Source organism: Nansenia antarctica, assembly GCF_963989245.1.
Source record: "Nansenia antarctica genome assembly, chromosome: 6".
NCBI classification, from domain to species: Eukaryota; Metazoa; Chordata; class Actinopteri; order Argentiniformes; family Microstomatidae; genus Nansenia; species Nansenia antarctica.
Window position 1 is genome coordinate 42,374,398 of NC_137676.1, and position 15,391 is coordinate 42,389,788.

Genomic DNA, 15,391 nt, shown 5'->3' on the forward strand with positions numbered 1-15,391 from the left:
GAGAGCAGACGGCTTCTTGGCACGGGAAAGCCAGAGCAAAGGTGTGTGAGTGAGTGATTAGATTTCAGACCAAGCAAACGACTCTGATTAGATTTCAGACCAATCAAACGACTCTGATTAGATTTCACGCCTGACTGAGATGTTCAGTTCACCTCCGTGGTCGGGCACAGGTAGACGGTTTTAGTTGAAGACAGCACAAGGGAACGGGACACTGTGGATTAAACGGTAAGGTTACAATAACTGTTTTTATAATTGATTAACGTTACTTTGTATGGATAAATGTACTTTCTTGACCACAAACTAACCGTTAATGCGAATAACGTCGAGCGTGTGTTGTCAGAAATTGCTAGGAAGCTGGGCGCAAAATTAACTTTTTATCAGTGGCGGCTGGCCGATAGAGGGCGCTGGGGCGCCGCCCCCACCTTCACTTCCTAGTTGCGATTTGTAAAAGTTTTTTTTTTAAATAAACATTGTTTATTCACAAAATGCGGCTGATATTCTGTCGGCGCCTATCAGCATTCATTAAAAATCCTCCAATACAATAAACATTTTTATCGGTGTGTGTGTGTGTGTGTGTGTGTGTGTAAAACTCACTGTTAAAATACGTAGGGGGAGAACGCGGGGCGCCGTGTCAATGCAAGTCTATGCCAGGACGAATACTTTTCGCTTACACATGAGCTGTAGCAGCGCTCCAATTGGCTGTCTCTATTTCTTGGCCAGGGCGCACAAATGTGCGTCCCTGAATCTCCGGTTGTATTGCAGACAATGCATTATGCTCAGGACTCCCAACTTCCGGTTTTCCGGACTTCGGTCTTCCGGAGTATTTTAAATGAACATTCGTAATGTCTGTCTCTGATGTTCATGGTCAATTAAATCAGCCTATTTTGTGCAACTAATAATGTTCCCGCTAATGGGTTAACCAAGCAGCCTCGCACCTAACGTGCAAGCACCTATCTTCGAACTATTCATAGCAATATGCGCGGGGCAAGGCGGAGGTACGGGTAAACACGGCTCATGTTCTGTCATCAAAGGTAAGAGTTGGTTTTCTTTAACTCAGCTGATGCATTGTTGTGTTTCTGACATGGTCTGGTTGTGTTACAGACATGGTCTGGTTGTGTTTCTGACATGGTCTGGTTGTGTTTCTGACATGGTCTGGTTGTGTTTCTGACATGGTCTGGTTGTGTTACAGACATGGTCTGGTTGTGTTTCTGACATGGTCTGGTTGTGTTACAGACATGGTCTGGTTGTGTTTCTGACAAGGTCTGGTTGTGTTTCTGACATGGTCTGGTTGTGTTACAGACATGGTCTGGTTGTGTTACAGACATGGTCTGGTTGTGTTACAGACATGGTCTGGTTGTGATACAGACATGGTCTGGTTGTGATACAGACATGGTCTGGTTGTGTTTCTGACATGGTCTGGTTGTGATACAGACATGGTCTGGTTGTGTTTCTGACATGGTCTGGTTGTGATACAGACATGGTCTGGTTGTGTTTCTGACATGGTCTGGTTGTGTTTCTGACATGGTCTGGTTGTGTTTCTGACATGGTCTGGTTGTGTTTCTGACATGGTCTGGTTGTGATACAGACATGGTCTGGTTGTGTTTCTGACATGGTCTGGTTGTGATACATCATTGAATGTGTTGACCACCATCACTCTCCATCATCATCCATCATGTGTCTATGAAATAGATAGTACTGTACTACTGACTGCAGCATTCATCTCTGCTCATTGATGTAGCCATGTCACACAGACACATAGTACACATATTCATCTGCTACCTTTATTAACCTGAGTGTAGCTGTGAGGCCTGTACTAGCCTTGTTGACTAGACTTCCTCCTTGTCTGACACTGGGTATTGGACCGTACCGACGTCCATAGACCGGTCACTCTTCCACCTCAGTGTCTGTAGTTGACAGGGTAACTTCTCCATGGCCACACGGTAATTTTAAGGGTGAAAGTTGAAATTATACAATGGTTGTAACGCCAGTGCGTGTTTTATGCGCGTGCACGCGAAAAAAAATCGTGCACGCGAAAAAAAAAGATGACCCCCCCGCCACACTGCTGTGCCCCACCCCAAAAAAATTGCACCAGCCGCCACTGCTTTTTATCCACCGTCCAAATCGACAAAATTGGTGAACGTTCAGATTTGACCAGCCACTCAATAGATTAACGTCATTGTTGTTGGTTTTTTGGCTGGTGAGTGAAGCAAATAATCTACCAGCCCAAAAGTTTGGGAGCTAGCTAGCAAGCTATAGCAATCTAGCTAGCACAATCGTGGACGCACATGGCTCAGTGCTTCGCTGCACTCGCGCGCCTCCATGTCTTATCATATCTCGTCGTGTCATATGCATGCAAAATTCGACACAATCTTGCATGCTTGCACTATTGCACGCATTTCCAGGCATGTAATGTCGTGTTAGATTGAGTTGGAACTTGGAAGCATAGACTGTAAATGGCATGAAGTCACTGATTGAAAAAATGATTTGAGTCAGACAGCTATCTGATATTTTGTATTTTTTTTTCGTGATTTATTGTGAGTGCAGACTAATGCTGGCCTTACACTAAACGACTTCTCACCCGATTTCATTGTTGCAGACACATTTCCAGTGTAAGAAGAATAAAATAATGAGAGTTTTCGCGCTCCCGTCATCTCAATTGTTTGGTGTAAGGTGCATTTCCAGACATGGAGTTGACACAGTACAGAGGATTAGCAGTGGATGTGGACATGCAGGGAGGAGGAGAGGTTCACAGTAGGCAGTATTGATCATGTGAACATACAGGAGAGGGGGAACATACAGGAGAGGGGGCTTCTGTGGAACAGAATTGTGCAGATGAGAAAGATTTAGAAGATTTACTGTCTCAGAGCAGTAATGGCAGCTGAAACTAACCCCCCCCCCCCCCCCCCCCCCCCTCAGACATTCCATTGCAGTGTGGGCAATCGAATATCAAGTGAAACACAATGCAGTTGATGGTTTGTTAAAGATTTTGAAAGGATATGGACACTCAGAGCTGCCAAACACAGCAAAAACACTGCTTGACACCTGCGAAAGTGTAGAGTTTGAGTTGAAATCAGGAATGCCGTATATCTACCTTGGCTGCAAAGACCAGCTCCTGAAACATTTGCAACAGGACATTTCTAGATTAGATTTCATTGACATCTCCCTCAATATCGATGGCTTGCCGCTTTTCAAAAGCAGCAAGGAGACACTGTGGCCAGTATTGTGCCAACTGAATTGATCTCCTCCCACAGTTTTCCCACTGGCTCTCTGTTTTGGTTTGTCAAAGCCAACTAACCTTGACTTTCTTGATGATGTTGTTGGTGACCTTCGCAGTATTATGGAAAATGGACTAGAGACAGACAGTGGTTTGATTAGGGTGAAGCTGCGTTGTGTTACATGTGATGCCCCAGCCAAGGCTCTGGTGAAGTCCATGAAGCTGTATTCAGGTTACTATGGATGTGACAAATGTACACAAAAAGGATTGTAGGATGGCCATCGGGTGATCTATCCTGAAATCACCAATCTAACATTGAGAACTGATAAATCATTCCGAGATCAGTCTCAGGAGGAGCATAATCCGCATTCAGTGGTGTCACCATTTTGCCAGCTCCCAATAAACATGGTTGAGCACTTCCCTGCAGATTATATGCACCAGTGTTGTCTTGGGGGTCATGCGCAAACTGATCCTTTTGTCATCTGGGCATGTTAAGCAGGTCAGTAAAGTTAAAGCTTCTGGAGCTCAGAACGTGCATTCCTAATGTCTTTCCAAGGAAACCAAGAGGCTTGGAAGACATTGACAGATGGAAGGCCACAGAACTGAGACAGTTTGCCCTCTATACAGGAAAAATTGTGCTTAAGGGCATTATTTCAAAGGAGCTCTATGAGCACTTCCTGTTTTTTAGTGTCGCATTGTCTATCCTTGTTTGTCCAACACTGGCAAAACAGTACAATCACAATGCAGAGGAGTTGTCGGTGTACATCATTGCCCAGGGAAGGCAATTGTATGGGGATAAGTTCCTTGTCTACAATGTTCACAGTTTGGTACACCTGGCATCTGTTGCAAACCTTTATGGCAGACTTGATGAGTGCAGTGCTTTCTCTTTTGAGAATTACTTGCATCAGCTGAAAAGATTAGTTCGTTCTGGACGAAATCCTCTTTCACAGATTGTGAGGCGGCTTGGGGAAGCAGACAAAGTGAGAAAGATCCATCATGAACCAAAAAAGTCTGTAAGGAATTAAACAACCCAACAATGTATTCACTCTTAGTGACGTAGAGTGCTGTGAAGTTGTTGCAGTCTCTGGTGAGACAGAGCATGGGGAGAAGATGTTGCTCTGTCGTGTCTATGATCGACTTGAGCCATACTTCATGCAGCCTTGTGACTCAAGGTTGATTGGTGTCTACACAGTACACAGCCAAAGACAGTCACACTAGGATAAAAAGACTCTGAAAGGCATTTGGGCAGGCAGGCATTTATGACTGAGGCAGACAATGGTTTGAGGATTGTAGTTACCATACTCCATTCATTCTGAGTGCACAGACTTCATCTAACTGTAAATAGTAGTACATACAGTATTCTTATATTGATTGGCAATTGTAAGCCACACAGCCAAAGGTGTCCCTGAAACCACACTACCAGTTGCCCACCCCATTTTTTTTCTCTTTTTTTCTCTTTTACAATGTGTGGAAATAAATCAAACAGCACACGCATCCAAGCGGTAATTATATGAAAGTATATATGAATATAAATTGGGGGTGTGCACGGAGGGTAGAATGTGACAACATTTCCTTTTTCTTCCAGGACACACAACTGTTTGCTGTTGTGCTCTTCCTCGAAACGAACACAGTGGATATCGTGCCAACAAACTGGCTTGAGAAGACTAACAAGGTATTTCCTAATCCTAACTTATTTATGCAAGATATAATGTGAACTGCAGCCAGTAGCAGCTAGCGTACTGTACTGTACCTTCTTGTTATATTTTCTGCAGACTGTGTACAGCTACTGGCCAAAACCTGACAAGAATGTGACACCCACAGTTAAGAGGAGAGAAATCCCGGACCAAGCACGTTGGAGCAAAAATAAAGTCAAGATTTTAAAAATCACAGGTTAGGTATTGTATTGTACTGTTTAATCTTCAGAACTAAGCCAACAGACACCTTTTTTAAAAAGCCCTCATGCTTCCACCTAAATTATAGCAGTGACTTTGAGGAGAGCAAACTTTGTTCACTCTCCTCAAACTCAAGTGATCTTAGTGGGGGGAAAAACTCAAAACGCAAGCTCCATTAGAATTCCAAGTGTTCTACTTGTTTTATTTTGTCGAAAGCAAAAATGTGAAATTACTAGGAGTGGGATAAAAAAAATTCTAACTTAAGTATCACAATTTTAAGCGATGCAACCGCTTCTATACATGGCTTTCACGAGGTGTCCGTCCGTATGTCGGTCTCATAACTGTGTAAGCCCCCAAATGAAGTTATTTCAACTCGAAAACATGACATTATTGTGGCACGAGTAAAGCATTGAATATAAATATCAAAAGGGGGCATTCCTCTATAAATTGTTTTATTTCCCATCAGTTTTTTTCCAAATGATTGGCCTTTTAATCATTGAACAAAAGCTTATCACTTAGCCTAAAATGCTTCCATAAATTAATTTATTTTCTAAAGATTAAGCTTATCACTCGTCACAACATGCTTATCACTTATCACAACATGTCATTTTATAATTATTTGATGAAAGTTAATGCGTTAATTTGACAGCCCTAATGTATTTATTTATGTGTGTGTGTATGTATATATAAATAATATGTGTATCTGCTCTGATCTCCACCCATATTTTGTAGACACATACACAAAGGCCAGAGACACGGTCAACATAGCAATAGTCACGTCAAATTTGGAGAGTGACGAGGAAGAGGAAATGTCTGGCAAGAAGATTGTTGTGCCTGTGCGGTACACACAAGATTCTGGTAAGATTGCTTGATTGTGGGGGGGTTTTCCCCAGAAAATATCTAACGCTACTGTATATTCTTACCTGACAGATATGTTTGAATATCTCTCCATTACATACCGAAATAGATGAGCCTGTAGACAAACGGGTGAAAAAAACTACAACTTCCATAAACGAGAGTACCTCCCCAGCTAGCGGGGAATGTTGCCCTAACATTGGCTAACATTCCCTACAAGTTCTGCTAATGTTTTAAAGAAAACGTTTTCATCTAATGTTCAAAGAGCATTTTAAGGATGTTTACCATTTCAAATAATGTTCCTATAACGTTAAATGTTAACAAAGTAAGAACGTTTTAGGTGCAACATTCTGAGGATGTTTTGGGGACATTGTTTAGGTAACAGATTATAGAATGTTCTTTTATCAAATGTTCCCACAATGTTACACGATAACAAAGGAAGGACATTTTCAAAGCAACATTTGGATAATGTTTTCAGGATGTTATTGATGCCTCAGATCACAAAACGTTTTTTCTAGAATGTTCCTGTAATGTGATATGGAAACAAAGGAAGAACGTTTTACCTGCAACATTCCAAGGATGTTTTGGGGACATTGTTTAGGTAACAGATTCCCAGCTATGAATGAATGAATGAATGAATGAATGAATGAATGAATGAATGAATGAATGAATGAATGAATGAATGAATGGACTTTATTGTCATTGCTACAGTACAGGTACCAAACAACGAAATTTAGGAGGGGTGGCTCCCCTGGTGTTAGGAAAGGAAAAAAAAAAACTTTTAGAAAAAGAATAAAATCACAAGAAGGTAAGGAGCTGGTTTACATAAATAAAGGCTATGTACACAATCCACTGTACTATACTGCACAGATAGTCAACTAGGGTTGTCATATTGCACAAAAGTATTTTTTCACGTTATTTAAAGTGTCACAGTTTGCAGGCTTGAAATGTACAGGGAATGCTAGGAGGGAATGTTCCCACAACATTGGCTAACATTCCCTACAAGTTCTGCTAATGTTTTAAAGAAAACGTTTTCATCTAATGTTCAAAGAGCATTTTAAGGATGTTTACCATTTCAAATAATGTTCCTATAACGTTAAATGTTAACAAAGTAAGAACGTTTTAGGTGCAACATTCTGAGGATGTTTTGGGGACATTGTTTAGGTAACAGATTATAGAATGTTCTTTTATAAAATGTTCCCACAATGTTACACGATAACAAAGGAAGGACATTTTCAAAGCAACATTTGGATAATGTTTTCAGGATGTTATTGATGCCTCAGATCACAAAACGTTTTTTCTAGAATGTTCCTGTAATGTGATATGTAAACAAAGGAAGAACGTTTTACCTGCAACATTCCAAGGATGTTTTGGGGACATTGTTTAGGTAACAGATTATAGAATGTTCTTTTATAAAATGTTCCCACAATGTTACACGATAACAAAGGAAGAACATTCCCAGCTAGCAATTTTTTGTTCTAAAAATGTTCAAAGAATGTTACCTAGAATGTTCTCGTAATGTTTTCAGCGGGAAGTTTTCTTTAAGTTCCCAGAATGTTCTAGGATAACGTTCTCTAAAAACATTTTTTAAATGTTGTGTGATAACCTAATTAATATTCCAAAATATAAGGTTATCACTGTGTGACTGTCTTGATCGCAAGCAAAGAAGAACTAAATTATGGAGTTCTCCAGAAGTTATAAGAATGCGTCTGTATGGTGATGCTGTCATTGTGATGCTGTATCGAAGAGATGGATTCGGATTCTTCGTAACTCTTAGTAACCACTTCATAACTTCTATATGCGACACATTTAGCTACAGTAAAAGAAGTCTTCGCAAAATTGCTTTTAAAAGTAGCCTATGTCTTATACAAATGATGTTGTTCCCACACATTCAGACATAATGGGCTTTAAAAACGCCGTCCCTACTGTGGCTTGCGAAATGGAAAATAATATATTGTGGAGAGACGTTACGTCCCAATATTGAATAGGCTAGCTATAGTATCCAATAACATCCGTTAGCTATTTTATTTTCATGTCTTTATAAACTAAGAATGTCTACTTAAGAATTGCATACGAGGCAAGTGCAAGTTTGGGTGAAAAATGTCAGTGCGTAAAAAGAGCGGACAAGGGATGTGCGCACTGGGCCCAGTATTGCGCGCCTGTTTGCTTTCGAATGAATTGCTTAAAGACAGTAGGCTAAATACATGAATGAATTGCTTAAAGACAGTAGGCTAAATACACGCCGTTTCTTTGAGAAACCTCCACTCATACCAGCCAGTCTCGTATCCAGTCTCTTTCAGACAGGGGTGTTTGGAAAACTAGAGCTGCAGCTACTTTCCCAAACTCTTTGTAGACCTATATGCCAGTATGGCAGGTACATCAAATATAGATTAATGTATGGGATGAATACACATGAGCTACTTAGAATTTGTGGTATATGTATTTATTTATGTTATATATGTATTTAGGAATGAAATACTTAATTCAAACTTTGACACCACATGCAAATGTAGAAAATATTCTAGGTTACTTAATAATCAAATATGAAAGAGGATGATGATAAAAAAAAAAGATGATAAAGAATATATAATTCTTATAATTTATAATTATAATATATATTATTAATATTATTATAAAGATATAATAATAGTATTATATTATAATTGATTATAATAATTCATCCAAGAATCAATTTATTTTTTCATCAATTTAGCTTTTCTCAGTATTTAAAGACACTACCTTCCATGAAGAGAACAAAAAATAAAAAAAGGGTAGGAGTTTGACATCTTAGATCAGGAAGTGGAATGGAATGGTAATATCAGCAAACTGAGTTGAGAAAATTGAGTTGTAATGCTCATCAAATCAATCCTGTGGACTGAAATAATTCTGCCTGTCTCCAAATTCACCTGTAAACACAAACAATGGATCTGACTTTAACACACACTCACTGTCGTGCAATGCAAAATGGATTATGGCCCCCCAAAAAGAATAATGTCTCTGGTGCCCCTGCGAACCAGAACATCCCGCAGTGTAGAATGTGGTATTTATTTTAAAGAATAATGCAGAATTCTGATGCCTGACGATTGAAGACGGTATCTGGTACAACAGAGTAGTTGGCCGTGGGGTTTTCTTGCATTACACATTCTTGAAAATGTTGTTAATAATTTCATCTTATAAGTGAATTCAGAGATCTGATCAATCTCTCTGGCAGGGTTCTGAGAGAAAAGCAGATGAGGTAGAGTCAAAATTATTTAGTAATGAGAAATTGGGTGTTATAAAATACTGTCAGTATTCACTTAGAACAGTGTATAATGTATGACCTGTTTGACTGTGCCAGTACAGAAGTGAGAAGTAAGAAGTTAGCTGTTTTTTGAAAAGCACCACTATTCTACAAGGTCAAGTCAAGGTCAATTGAGGCATACCTCCTTCATGTCTTCAAAGAAGAGGTAGAGTATTGGCTTCTTTTCTCTCTGCCTTCAGTAGGCTTTTACATGGTCATACCAGGAGCCCCATCCTACTGTGAAAACTCTCCTCAGTCGATGTAATTCTATCTCAATGGGCTCTAGGTCAAACAATCGAGTTGCAGTGCCAACCAAATTAATATATATATATATGTATATATTGTACACGTACTATCAGAATCAGGGGGGTCGGGGGTGGGGAGGGGTGGAAGTCCCAGAGACAATGAGAGGTGGGGGGCTTGTTTGTGAGGCCCACTGCCAAGGTGTGTGTGTGTGTGTGTGTGACAGGGGGAGGGGTAAGGGGGGTGAGTGGAAATCTCAGAGGCAGGGGGCTTGCTTATGAGGCCCACTGCCATGGGGAAGAAACTGTTCAGGTGGGGCAAGGTTTTGGTCTTGATAGACCGGAACCTTTTTCCAGATGGGAAGAGGTGGTGACCAGGGTGGGCTGCTCTCTCTGGTCCTAGAGTGGAACAGGTTCAGGACAGATGGTAGGTTGCAGTCGCTGACCTTCTCGGCTGACCGAATAATCCCCTGTAATCTGCCTCTGTCCTTGGCAGTGGAGACAGCGAACCAGACAGTGATCGATGAGCTGAGGATGGACTCGATGATGGACATCTAGAACTCGACCATCATTTTCTGTGGCATTTTGAATTTCTTCAGCGGCCGCAGGATGAACTTCCTCTGCTGGGCCTTCTTGATGGTGGAAGTGATGTTCTCCCATCTGAGGCAATAAGAAGCAATCCAGTACAACACTTACACTGTCCTTTCATGAATTTGTCCAGATACTGTGACCAGGGTCCTGGCTCTGGTTGAATCAAGATTCATTCGGTCAAAGTGAAAATATGAAACCACATTGTCCTTTGGATCCACATACACTCACCGAACACTTTATTAGGAACACCTGTACACCTGTCAACAGTCCAAGCTGGTGGAGGTGGTAATGGTGTGGGGAATGTTTTCTTGACACACTTTGGCGCCGTTAATACCAATCAATCATCACTTGAATGCCACAGCCTATTTGAGTATTGTTGCTGACCTTGTGCATCCCTTCATGGCCACAATGTACCCATCTTCTAATGACTACTTCCAGCATTCCAGCATATCACAAAGCAAAAGTCGTCTGAAACTGGTTTCATGAACAATGAGTTCAGTGTTCTTCAGTGGCATTCCCAGTCACCGGATCTGAATCCAATAGAACACCTTTGGGATGTGGTAGAACGAGAGATTCACAGCTTGAAAGTGAACCTGAAAAATCAGCAGGAATTGTGTGATGCAATCATGTCATCATGGACAATGGACAATCATGGACATGGACATGTCAATCTCAAAGGAACTCTTCCAACATCTTGTGGAATCAATGCCACAAAGAATTGAGGCTGTTTTGAGAGCAGTATTAGTATATTGTTCCGAATTAAGTGTCTTTGAAAAATATTCAGACCTTTTTCCCACATTTTGTTGTGTTATAGACTCAATTTAAAATTGAATAAATACAAATAATTTGCCATCAACCCACACACAATACCCCAGAATGACAAAGCGAAAACATGTTTTTTGAAATTTCAGTAAATTTATTACAATTTAAATACAGAAATACCTCATGTAAGTATTAAAACATTTGCTATGACAAAATTAGCTAAAATGCTAAAATGTCATCAACAAATCACTTAGTAAGTTGAATTGAGTCCATCTTAATGCAATCATAATAGTTAATGTAATTTGGGAATTAATATCTTAATAGGGTCTCTGATTTGCATAGGAATCAATTACACACACACACACACACACACACACACACACACACACACACACACACACACACACACACACACACACACACACACACACACAAGTATATTGGTTTAGTTAACTAAACATAAACGTGTAGCTTACCTTGGTTTGATCATTATTTGCCATATATAATATTTTACAATATTATTGTAATCGTTTTCGCTTCTACTGTATTTGCGTCAAAATCAACTAAATGTAACCCCACCACATGCTGTTGCTACTTACTTGCTACTACTAGTTGCCCAATATGAGTAATTTTACTCAGTAATCAAAATAATTTGATCAAAGACATACACAATCATGTGTAGTCGCCCCAGGCAGCCAACTTTATATATTTGCCAATAAACGTAACAAAATATAACAGGAGGACGTACTACAAGTATAGTAGTTTCCGCTTGTTTAACAACAGTTAAGTCGTGACGTGTTTCCGGGTCCAACGTTGGCTGAGGCGCTGTCTTCGAAATGCAGAAATAATAATAATAATAAATTATATTTATATAGCGTTTTTCCGAGGCTCAAATACCCTGACAATATGGAGAAAACGGGAAAGTATTGTGTCCCTTGTTGTATGAATAGATACGAGTCTAAAAAACGATTAAACTGTCATTCTACCGCTGTAGTTCACTGGTACTCTGGTGCGGGGAATTTCTGGTTAGGACCCGGAAATGGCTAAACGTCACTTTTGACGTCAGACTTAACAACCGGATAGTAATATTCTGTGGACATATTCCGTGGATGTAGGGAGCGTGGAGCTTCTCCATGGGCTGCACCTTGTCGGGGTGGAGAGGCTTGTGTACTCCAGTGAACCCGAGAGCTATGCCGGCGGGGATTTTATATCCCTGGCAGGTTTAACCAAGCCGGACAGGTCAAAGGAGAGGGGGCAGACCAAGCAGTCCAACTGGTCCTCCAGGTTGGGGGTTGGGCGTGGGGCCAAATACCCCACCCCCATCAAAATATTCAGTTACGGAAACCGAAAACGAGTTAAACGTGCCATGGGCTGATGGACTGAGTACAGCATCACTCTGTGTTCCCGGTGAGGACTACATCTCACCTGAAGACAGAATAATGATGGTGGCAGGTGAAAGCCGCAAGGAAGCCTGCAACCGGATAACAATGTTTACTCACCCAAAGAAGGAGTTAAGGATAGGTTGTTGGAATGTTAGAACCATGTACAGCACAGGGAAAACAGCACAAGTTTGTAGAGAGATGAGGAAGTACAGTATAGATGTTCTTGGTGTAAGTGAGTGTAGATGGATGGAGTTTGGAAAGGTGAGGACCCGCGAACGGGAAGAGATCATCTATGCTGGAAGTAGCGAGAAGCATGAGCACGGAGTGGCCATCATACTAAGCAAGAATGCTGCAAAATCACTGATGAGCTGGAAGCCAGTAAGTGAGAGAATAATAACAGCAAGACTGTACTCTAAGTACATTAAAGCTACTATAGTACAAGCCTATGCACCACAGAACGGTTCTTCAGACGAAATAAAAAATGCGTTCTACGAGCAGCTGCAAAAAGTATACGATGAGATTCCCAAACACGACATGATCATATCCATGGGCGATTTCAATGCGAAGATTGGAACCCAAATGAAAGGAGAAGTGGGCATTGTGGGCAGACACGTCCTAAAAGGTGACCGAACCGACAACGGAGCAAGATTTGTAGCATCATGTGAAGTCAACAACATGGCCATAGCATCAACGATGTTCCCGCACAAGGATATACATAAGTACACATGGACCTCGCCAGACGGAACCACAAGAAATCAAATAGATCATTTTACCATCCACGGCCCGCACAAGAGATCTGTGACCGATGTTCGAGCTTACCGAGGAGCAGATGCAGACAGTGACCATCACCTCGTCATTGGAACCCTCAGGCTGAAACTAGCCAGTGTGAGCAAAAAGGAGCAGCGAAGAAAACGCTACGACTACCAAAAGCTGATGCTTAAAGATGTGAACCAGAAATTCAGCTTGGAGCTCAAGAACCGGTTCAGCTGTTTAGCTGAGACAGTAGAAGAAGAAGAAAGAGAAACTGTGGACACACAAATGGAGAACATCGGCCTCATGGAGAAGAGGTGGAACTACTTTAAGAAGACCTACAATGAGGCTGCAGAAAAGGTTCTGGGGTTCCAGAGGGGGAAAAACAAGCCCTGGATAAATGTAGACAGCTGGAAGAAAATAGACGAAAGGAGGATGCTCAAGAAGAAAGTTGAAGACGCAAAATCTGAGAGGATAAAAGTACAGATGAAGACAGAGTTTGCGAAGAAAGCACGAGAAGTGAAGAGATGTCTTCAGTGTGACAAACGGAAGTGGGCTGATGACCTAGCAAGAGAAGCTGAAACTGCATATCAGTCTGGAAACATGAGAGGTGTGTATGAAAGCACAAAGAAGCTCTGCAACAGTAAGCCAAGAAAAATGGATGCCATCAAAGACCAGCACGGCAAACTGCTGACATCAGAACATGAAGTGTTGAAGAGATGGAAGGAGCACTTTGCTGAGGTCCTGAATCGCCCAGAACCAGAGATACTGGCAGAGGTGGATACCGATGGAGTTGAAGAGATTCTTGTCTGCAGTGATTGCATCTCCAGTGAGGAGATTAGGAGCGCACTGGATGACCTGTTAAACAACAAGGCACCTGGATCGGACAACATCACAGCAGAAGTTCTGAAAGCTGACAAGGCTGTCACTGTCAAGGAACTTGAGAAGATATTCAGGTTGGCTTGGGAAACTGAAGAAGTCCCTGAAGATTGGAAAGATGGTCTCATTGTAAAGTTACCAAAGAAGGGAGACCTTGCCAAGTGTGGAAACTGAAGAGGACTCACCTTGATGTCAATACCAGCAAAGCTTCTAGGAAGATGTATTGTAAGAAGACTGAGAGATGGAGTGGATGAAAGGCTTAGGAAGGAGCAAGCTGGCTTTAGGAAGAACAGAGGCACAGCAGAACAGATCTTTATCCTCCGCAATATCATAGAGCAATCACTTGAATGGAATTCTAGCCTCTACCTCATTTTTGTAGATTATGAGAAAGCCTTTGACTCTATTAGCAGGGACACCCTATGGAAGATCATGAAGGCATATGGAATACAAGACACGTTTATTGCAATGGTTAAGGCATTCTACAAGAATTGCAAGGTGGCAGTACTGCATGGCAGCAGGAAGTCTCAGTGGTTTGAGGTAAAGTCAGGTGTGAAGCAAGGCTGTGTGATGTCAGGCTTTTTATTCCTACTAGTTGTAGACTGGATAATGAGGAGAACACTGAGTGGAGGAAAGACAGGGATCAGGTGGCAAATGATGAACATGTTAGAAGATCTAGATTATGCAGATGATATAGTATTGTTAGCAGAATCATGGAGTCATGCACAACAAAAGCTTGACCGTCTGAATGAATATGGTCTACAAACAGGGCTAAGGATCAATGCAAACAAAACGGAATCGATGAGGATGAACGCCAAGAAAAGCACAGCCTTCACAGTGTATGAGAAAGATCTCAAGGACGTCAACACCTTCACATATCTCGGCGCAACAATGACAACGTCAGGTGGTGCTTCTGAAGACATGAAGATTTGTATAGGAAAAGCAAGGAACGCCTACCATCGTTTAAAGAAGTTGTGGAACAGCAGTCAGTATCGGAGGAAGACCAAGATGAAAATCTTTCAGTCAAATGTAATCTCAGTGTTGTTATATGGTTGTGAGACATGGAAGATGACAGCGGCTGACGAACAGTGCCTAGACACATTTGTCCACAAATGCCTAAGAAGGATGCTGAGAATATTCTGGCCTACACGGGTGTCAAACGAAGAAGTGAGAAAACTTGCTGGTATAGAGATGGTAAGCACGCAGATCAGAAAGAGAAGATGGAAGTACATCGGCCACGTGTTGAGGAAAAGCCCGGATGACCATCAACGCATAGCCCTCAGATGGACCCCTGATGGACGAAGAAAAAGGGGACGCCCCAAAGAAACCTGGAGAAGAACCGTCGAGAGGGAGCGTGACATGCTGGGTCTAAGATCCTGGGAGGCGGCGGCTGCTGTGGCGAGGGACAGAGACCGGTGGCGTAAACTCGTTGGAGGCCCTACTCTTCACACCCGAAGAAAAAGGACCTAAGTCAAGTAAGTCAAGTAGGGAGCGTGGAGAGAGTCCCAACCCTCCGATTCCTGGGGTTGCACATACAGGATAACCTG